Raw genomic sequence first — 9,331 nt, 5'->3', positions numbered from 1 at the left:
GCATTCACATATGAAGGAAATATGCCCTAGAGGCAATAATAAAGTTATTATTTATTTCCTTATATCATGATAAATGTTTATTATTCATGCTAGAATTGTATTAACCGGAAACATAATACTTGTGTGAATACATAGACAAACTAAACGTCACTAGTATGCCTCTACTTGACTAGCTCGTTAATCGAAGATGGTTATGTTTCCTAACCATAGACATGTGTTGTCATTTGATTAAACGGGATCACATCATTAGGAGAATGATGTGATTGACATGACCCATTCCATTAGCTTAGCACCCGATCGTTTAGTATGTTGCTATTGCTTTCTTCATGACTTATACATGTTCCTGTGACTATGAGATTATGCAACTCCCGTTTGCCGGAGGAACACTTTGTGTGCTACCAAACGTCACAATGTAACTGGGTGATTATAAAGGTGCTCTACAGGTGTCTCCAAAGGTACATGTTGGGTTGGCGTATTTCGAGATTAGGATTTGTCACTCCGATTGTCGGAGAGGTATCTCTGGGCCCTCTCGGTAATGCACATCACTTAAGCCTTGCAAGCAATGCAACTAATGAGTTAGTTACGAGATGATGTATTACGAAATGAGTAAAGAGACTTGCCGATAACGAGATTGAACTAGGTATTGAGATACCGACGATCGAATCTCGGGCAAGTAACATACCGATGACAAAGGGAACAACGTATGTTGTTATGCGATCTGACCGATAAAGATCTTCGTAGAATATGTAGGAGCCAATATGAGCATCCAGGTTCCGCTATTGGTTATTGACCGGAGACGTGTCTCGGTCATGTCTACATTGTTCTCGAACCCGTAGGGTCCGCATGCTTAACGTTACGATGACAGTTTCATTATGAGTTTATATATTTTGATGTACCGAAGGTTGTTCGGAGTCCCGGATATGATCACGGACATGACGAGGAGTCTCGAAATGGTCGAGACATAAAGATCGATATATTGGACGGCTATATTCGGACACCGGAAGTGTTTCGGGTGATTTCGGAGAAAACCGGAGTGCCGGAAGGGTTACCGGAACCCCCCGGGGAAGTATTGGGCCTTAGTGGGCCTTAGGGGGAGAGAGAGGGAAGCAGCCCAGGAGGTGGCGCGCCCCCTCCCATGAGGAGTCCGAATTGGACTAGGGGAGGGGGGCGCGACCCCTCTTTCCCTCTCCCTCTGCCTCTCTTTCCTTCCCCCTTCTCTCTTCCTAGTTGGACTAGGAAAGGGGAGTCCTACTCCTACTAGGAGGAGGACTCCCCCCCTTCTTGGCGCGCCCCAAGGGCCGGCTGGCCTCCCCCTTGCTCCTTTATATACGGGGCAGGGGGCACCTCTAGACACACAAGTTGATCTTCGTGATCGTTCTCTTAGCTGTATGCGGTGCCCTCCTCCACCATAATCCTCGATAATATTGTAGCGGTGCTTAGGCGAAGCCCTGCGACGGTAGAACATCAAGATCGTCACCACGCCGTCGTGCTGACAGAACTCTTCCCCGACACTTTGCTGGATCGGAGTCTGGGGATCATCATCGAGCTGAACATGTGCTAGAACTCGGAGGTGCCGTAGTTTCGGTGCTTGATTGGTCGGGCCGTGAAGACGTACGACTACATCAACCGCGTTGTGCTAACGCTTCCGCTTCTGGTCTACGAGGGTACGTAGACAACACTCTCCCCTCTCGTTGGTATGCATCACCATGATCTTGCGTGTGCGTAGGAAAATTTTGAAATTACTATGTTCCCCATCAGTGGCATCCGAGCCTAGTAAGGGAGTCCTGGATTAGGGGGTGTTTGGGTAACCGGACTATACCTTCAGCCGGACTCCTGGACTATGAAGATACAAGATTGAAGACTTCGTCCCGTGTCCGGATGGGACTTTCCTTGGCGTGGAAGGCAAGCTTGGCGATGCGGATATTCAAGATGTCCTACCATTGTAACCGACTCTATGTAACCCTAACCCTATCCGGTGTCTATATAAACCGGAGGGTTGTAGTCCGTAGGACATAAACTCCATATACAACAATCATACCATAGGCTAGCTTCTAGGGTTTAGCCTCCTTGATCTCATGGTAGATCTACTCTTGTACTACCCATATCATCAATATTAATCAAGCAGGACGTAGGGTTTACCTCCATCAAGAGGGCCCGAACCTGGGTAAAACATCGTGTTCCCTGCCTCCTGTTACCATCCGGCCTAGACGCACAGTTCGGGACCCACTACCCAAGATCCGCCGGTTTTGACACCGACATTGGTGCTTTCATTGAGAGTTCCTCTGTGTCGTCGCCTTTAGGCCCGATGGCTCCTTTGATCATCAACAACGATGCGGTCCAGGGTGAGACTTTTCTCCCCGGACAGATCTTCGTCTTCGGCGGCTTCGCTCTGCGGGCCAATTCGCTCAGCCACCTGGAGCAGATCGAAAGCTACGTCCCTGGCCATCAAGTCAGGTTTGGAAGCTTAAACTACACGGCTGACATCCGCGGAGACTTGATCTTCGACGGGTTCGAGCCACGGCCAAGCGCGCCGCACTATCTCGAGGGGCATGATCTAGCTCTGCCCCCGGACAGTGTCCTGGAGGCCGCACACGCATCGGTTCTGACCCCTAACTCAGAGCCTATTGCGCCAATCGAGGATGAGCGGTTGGACGTCACCTCGGGGGCTGCGATCCCAAAAGCAATCGAGCCGAACGCTAGCCCCGCACTCTACACGACCCGTGACTCCGAGGATCTGGACTCCTCCCCGGACTCCGACCCCCCCGCGCCCCTGCCAATCGAATCCGATTGGGCGCCGATAATGGAGTTCGCCGCCGCAGACATCTTTTAGCATTCGCCTTTTTGGCGACATCCTGAATTCTCTTAAGTCTCTCTCTTTATCAGGAGAGCCCTGGCCGGACTACGGTCAGCGAGGGTGGGATATGGACGATGAGGAAATTCAAAGCCCACCCACCACCCACTTTGTAGCCACTGTCGACGATCTAACCGACATGCTTGACTTCGGCTCCGAAGACATCGACGGCATGGACGACGATGTAGGAGACGAACAGGAACCAGCACCTGTAGGGCGCTGGAAGGCCACCTCGTCATATGACATATATATGGTGGATACTCCAAAAGATGGAGATGGCGATGGAACAGTGGGGGATGACGCCCCCAAGAAACAGCCAAAGCGCCGGCGTCAGCGGCGCCGCTCTAAATCCCGCCAAAGCAAAAACGGTGATTCCGGCACGGGAGATAATACTACCCCAGATAGCGCCGAAGAACACCCACCTCAGCAAGATTCGGCACAGGAAGATGGAGAAGCCAGCCCTCATGAGAGAGCGGCAGACCGAGAGGTCGAGGATGATAACTATACGCCTCCCTCCGAAGACGAGGCAAGCCTCGATGATGACGAATTCCTCATACCATCAGACCCCGCCGAACAAGAGCGTTTTAAACGCAGGCTTTTAGCCACGGCAAGCAGCCTCAAGAAAAAGCAGCAACAGCTTAGAGCTGCCCAAGATTTGCTAGCTGACATATGGACTGAAGTCCTTGCGGCCGAAGAGTATGAACTCGAACGCCCCTCCAAGAGTTACCCAAAGCGCAGGCCGCTACCCCGATCAGAGGAGGAAGCACCTACATCACCAGCGCATGACATGGCAGACCGGCCACCTCGCGGCCGCGACAGAGAGGCCTCTCAGCCCTCCACCCAAGCCATGCCCCGACGCCGCTCAACTAAAGCACGAGAAAATGTGCCAGACCCGCGAGACATACTGGAGGATAAGGCAAGACAAACAAGATCGATCTACGGATCGCGCAGGCGCCCTACGACATGTGACAATGATCTTCACTCCGGATACAACAAATCCGGCCGGGCCGAACACAACAGACATAGCTCTTTTGAGCTGCGTCGTGATATAGCCCAGTACAGAGGCGCCGCACACCCGCTATGCTTCACGAATGAAGTAATGGATCATAAAATCCCAAAGGGTTTCAAACCCGTAAACATCGAATCATACGATGGCACAACAGATCCGGCGGTATGGATCGAGGATTATCTCCTTCACATCCACATGGCACGCGGCGATGATCTACACGCCATCAAATACCTCCCGCTCAAACTTAAAGGACCGGCCCGGCATTGGCTTAACAGCTTGCCAGCAGACTCGATCGATTCTTGGGAGGACCTGGAAGCCGCATTCCTCGACAACTTCCAGGGCACTTACGTGCGACCACCGGATGCCGACGACTTAAGCCACATAATTCAGCAGCCAGAGGAATCGGCCAGACAATTCTGGACATGGTTCCTAACAAAGAAAAACCAGATAGTCGACTGTCCGGACGCAGAGGCCCTAGCAGCCTTCAAGCACAACATCCACGACGAATGGCTTGCCCGGCACCTGGGACAGGAAAAGCCAGAATCTATGGCAGCCCTCACGACACTCATGACCCGCTTTTGCGCAGGAGAAGACAGCTGGCTAGCTCGCAGTAACAACTTATCAAAGAACCCTGGTAATTTGGATACCAAGGACAAAAGTGGAAGGACACGTCGGAATAAGCAAAAATGCCGCGTTAGCAGCAACAGCAATGAAGACACGGCAGTCAATGCCGGATTCAAAGGCTATAAATCCGGTCAGCGGAAAAATCCATTCAAAAAGAATACTCAGGGCCCGTCCAGTTTGGACCGAATACTCGATCGCTTGTGCCAGATACATGGCACCCCCGAAAGGCCAGCCAATCACACTAACAGGAATTGTTGGGTGTTCAAGCAGGCAGGCAAGTTAAGGGCCGAAAATAGAGACAAGGGGCTGCACAGCGACGACGAGGAGCCCAAGCCGCCGAACAACAATGGACAGAAGGGCTTTTCCCCACAAGTGCGGACGGTGAACATGATATACGCAACCCACATTCCCAAGCGGGAGCGGAAGCGTGCGCTACGGGACGTATACGCGATGGAGCCAGTGGCCCCAAAGTTCAACCCATGGCCCTCCTGCCCGATCACTTTTGATCGAAGGGACCATCCCACTAGCATCCGTCATGGCGGCTTCGTCGCATTGGTTCTCGACCCAATTATCGACGGATTTCATCTCACAAGAGTCCTCATGGACGGCGGCAGTAGCCTGAACCTGCTTTATTAGGATACAGTGCGGAAAATGGGCATAGATCCCTCAAGGATTAAGCCCACAAGAACGACCTTTAAAGGCGTTATACCAGGTGTAGAAGCCAACTGTACAGGCTCAGTAACACTTGACGTGGTCTTCGGATTCCCGGACAATTTCCGAAGCGAAGAGTTAATCTTCGATATAGTCCCGTTTCGCAGTGGCTATCACGCCCTGCTCGGACGAACCGCATTCGCAAAGTTCAATGCGGTGCCGCACTACGCATATCTCAAGCTCAAGATGCCAGGACCTCGAGGAGTAATCACGGTCAACGGAAACAGCGAACGCTCCCTCCGTATGGAGGAGCACACGGCGGCTCTCGCAGCGGAGGTACAAAGTAGCCTTCTCAGGCAATTCTCCAGTCCGGCCATTAAAAAGCCAGACACTGCCAAGCGCGCCCGGAGTAACCCACAGCAGGACCGCCTGGCACACTCTGAGCAAGCGTAGCAATGCGGCCCCAACCCCAGCTCTCGCGTACATAACTACGCCCTTGAAATACCATGGGCACAGGGGAAGGGGCACAATAACGGCACGCCCAAAAAATGGCTTAAAACGTACTAGGGGCTGCTGGGTTCTTTTTTTTTTAATTTTTTCTTACTTTCAGGACTCCATACGACCTGTTCGGCAATTCGACTGCCGCACAAACGATGCAAGCTCCAGGGAGGCAGACAAGCCATGCCGCATTATGGAACTCCCAGGTGGTCTCTGTTACGAGCGGTATACCTGTTTTAAATACAAGTCCGTGGCCTGCCCCTGGTCAGGACATACTAAATAGTCCAATATCTTTTGCTTACCGCACTATTTGTATCATTCGGCTTTGATAAATAGCCTCTCTATAAACAATGCTTAGCTTCTTGTCTATTTTTTTTTGCATTATCTTCTTTTCACATTTATGTTTATTAAATGACATGATTGCACCCGTACACCATGGTACGGCAAACACGCCAGGGGCTTCAGTACCCCTCATAATGGTGTGAGAAGTCCGTACACTTTCACAAGTGTGGCACCCCGAACTTATAGCACTATATGCATCAGCTCCGAATCATGATTTGGGTCAATAGTTGGGTTTTCCCGGCTCCTATGTTTTGGTGCCTTACGTTCCGCTCTATCGGCTAAGGTAGCACTAGGAGAACCACTGCGATTGTGCCCCGGTTCAGCTGGGTTAAGCACCTCAGTGGAGAAAGCTAAAACTGACTGTCATGATGTGGCGAGAGACCGGTCGCTGTTCGAGAGGTTTTTCGAGTCCCTAAAGGCTTATGCCGCTTTGAGCGAGGAGCTGGCTTTGTCCGGCCAAGGCATGGATAGCGCCCCGAACTCGGTCTTCCGAACTAGGGGCTTCACCAAAATTTAAAATTATAGAGTTCTATGGCTAAGTGAGAGTGTTCAAGCATTATAGTCTGATTGCCTGGTTCGTTGTGCTGAGCGCCTCCCTCGAAGGACCCAACTATGGGAAAAAGAGCACTCAGGTTTATCCCGAACACCCCAGCACTAGTGGCATGGGGGCAGAAGCCGACGACTGGCCATCTCTCAATTTTTGATAAACGGCCGCATAGAAAGTAATATTTTAAATTCAATAAGCATTGCTTAGCGCATATGAACAAGTTTTCAGCGCACAGGATAAACACGAGCGAGTTCATTCAAAAATCACATCCTTGGTACATTCATCCGCCACAAGGCGGGCACCTGCAAGAACATCCTTGTAGTAGTTCTCGGGCTTGCGATGCTCCTTCCCCGGCGGCGGCCCGTCCTTCACAAGCTTCTCACCGTCCAGCTTACCCCAGTGCACCTTTGCACGGGCAAGGGCCCGACGGGCACCTTCGATGCAGACGGAGCGCTTGATGACCTCGAGCCTCGGACAGGCCTCCACCAGCCGCCGCACCAGCCCGAAATAGCTCCCAGGCAGGGCCTCTCCGGGCCACAGCCGAACTATGAAGCCCTTCATGGCCTGCTCGGCCGCCTTGTGGAGCTCGACTAGCTGTTTCAGCTGGTCGCTCAAGGGCACAGGGTGTCCGGCCTCAGAATACTGAGACCAGAACACCTTCTCCGTCGAGCTACCCTCTTCAGCTCGGTAGAATGCGGCAGCGTCGGATACGCTGCGGGGAAGATCTGCGAATGCCCCTGGAGAGCTCCGGATTCGGGTAAGTAACAGGTAGTTCACTTTTATATTTCTGCTTTGCATAAAGAATGCCTTACCCGCTGCTATCTTCCTCATCTCCTCCAACTCTTGGAGGGCCTTTTGGGCTTCGGCCTTGGCAGACTTGGCAGCCTCTAGGGCCGTTGCAAGCTCGGATGCTTGTGCCTTCGACTCCAGCTCCAAACTCTCATGTTTTTTCATGAGAGCCTGAAGCTCTTGCTGCACCTCGCCGACCTGAGCCCCAAGTCTGTCTCGCTCGGTGCGCTCCGTGGCCGTTTTCTTTTCAGCCTCAGACAGCGCCTGCTTAAGGGTCGCCACCTCAGTCGTGGCCCCTACAATAAGCAGTACAATCCTGTTACTCTTTTTTGCAATCAAGCCTTTTTATAGGCAGTTTTTCTGTAAGGTATTTCTTACCTTCTTCCTCCTTGAGCTGCCGCTTGGCAAGGCCGATCTCTTGCTCGGTCCGCTCGAGGTCCTGCTTCAGGACACCCACCTCCGCAGTCAGTGCGGTGGTGGATAGCAGCGAAGCCTGCATATGCATATTGACTCTTTTTTTAGACTCCTGCGAAATTTAATAGATCCTCTATTCGGCTTTTCTTTCCGAACGCCAAACAGAGCATCAAGGGCTACTGTCTATGCGGTAATATTTTTACATATTTTTACTTACCTCAAAGCCTGTTAGAAGGCTAGCGCAAGCTTCAGTCAGTCCGCTCTTGGCGGACTGAACCTTCTGGATCACCGTACTCATAATAGTACGGTGCCCCTCGTCGATGGAGGCGTCATCAAGCACCTCCAGCAGATTGTCCGGCACCTCCGGTTGGACAGAGGCCGCCGACTCAAAAGGCTTGCTCCTCTTGGAAGGAGTTCGCCTACCGCGGTCTGGAACTGATTCCTGCGCGGTGTCCGGCACAAAGCCGGACTTAGAGCCCTGGGGAGCCTTATCCCCTTCACTCCTGGAGTCCGGGAGGTTGCCTTGCGGCTCCTCCGGGACCACCTCCTCCTGCCTCGAAGCTTGTCGCGACGCCACTTCGGCGTCGTCTGCAGTGAGGGGGGAGACAGCGGGCAGAACTGAGTTCACGTCCGATGAATCCAGGGAGCCGCCCGACGATTCGTCGAATTCGGCCCGGGGCGAACTGCATAATTACATTCGACATTAGGGAAAGCTGTGCAACAAAGGAACATCATGAGTTACTCTGATATCCGAACTTACGATTTCGCCGGACGCTTGGCCTTGTTTGGCCACTCCTCTTTGCCCTCTTCGGTGTTGGGGGCGTAGTCCGGCGGAGGGGTCTTCCTTTTCCTAGACCCCTCGGCCTCCCCCGTTGGGGCGGCCTTCCTCTTCTCTCCTCCCTCCGCTGGGGGGGGGAGAGTTTTCTTCTTCCTCCTCCTCGTTTTCGCGGGAGGAGGGCGTCTCGGACTCGTCAGAGGACGAGTCCGACACCACCATGTTGCGGGCACTCTTTCGAGTCCCCGTGGTCTTCTTCTTCTTGGCCTTCTTCGCCGGCACCACATAAGGCGCCGGAACCAGCAGCTTCACTAGTAGAGCTGGGGCTGGGTCTTCGGGCAGCGGAGCCGGACAGTTAATCGGTCCGGATATCGTCCGCCAAGCCTGTCAAAGGTAAGGGAGTTTAGATCCCGCATAGAGTCAAACTATGAAAAAAGCTTAACATCCTGTAAAAGGTGTAGATGGCTTACCTCGCTAGCGTGACGCTGCGAGCTGCATCCGCGGTCCTCGGAAGCGGATGCGGGAGCCTCGGAGCCCTTGAATAGCATCTTCCAAGCATCTTCATACGTCGTGTCGAAGAGCCTGCTGAGGGTTTGATGCTGCGCCGGGTCGAACTCCCACAGATTAAAATCCCGTTGTTGGCACGGGAGGATCCGGCAGACGAGCATAACCTGGATTACATTAACAAGCCGGACTAGCTTGTTCACCAAGGACTGGATGCATGTTTGCAATCTGGTCACCTCTTTTTTGTCACCCCATGACAGGCCCGTCTCTTTCCAGGACATAAGCCGCGTGGGGGGTCCGGATCGGAACTCGGGGGTTGCGGTCCAT

This window comes from Triticum dicoccoides, chromosome 1A (genome assembly GCF_002162155.2).
Source record: "Triticum dicoccoides isolate Atlit2015 ecotype Zavitan chromosome 1A, WEW_v2.0, whole genome shotgun sequence".
Taxonomy (NCBI): domain Eukaryota; kingdom Viridiplantae; phylum Streptophyta; class Magnoliopsida; order Poales; family Poaceae; genus Triticum; species Triticum dicoccoides.
This window is presented reverse-complemented; position numbering follows the sequence as displayed.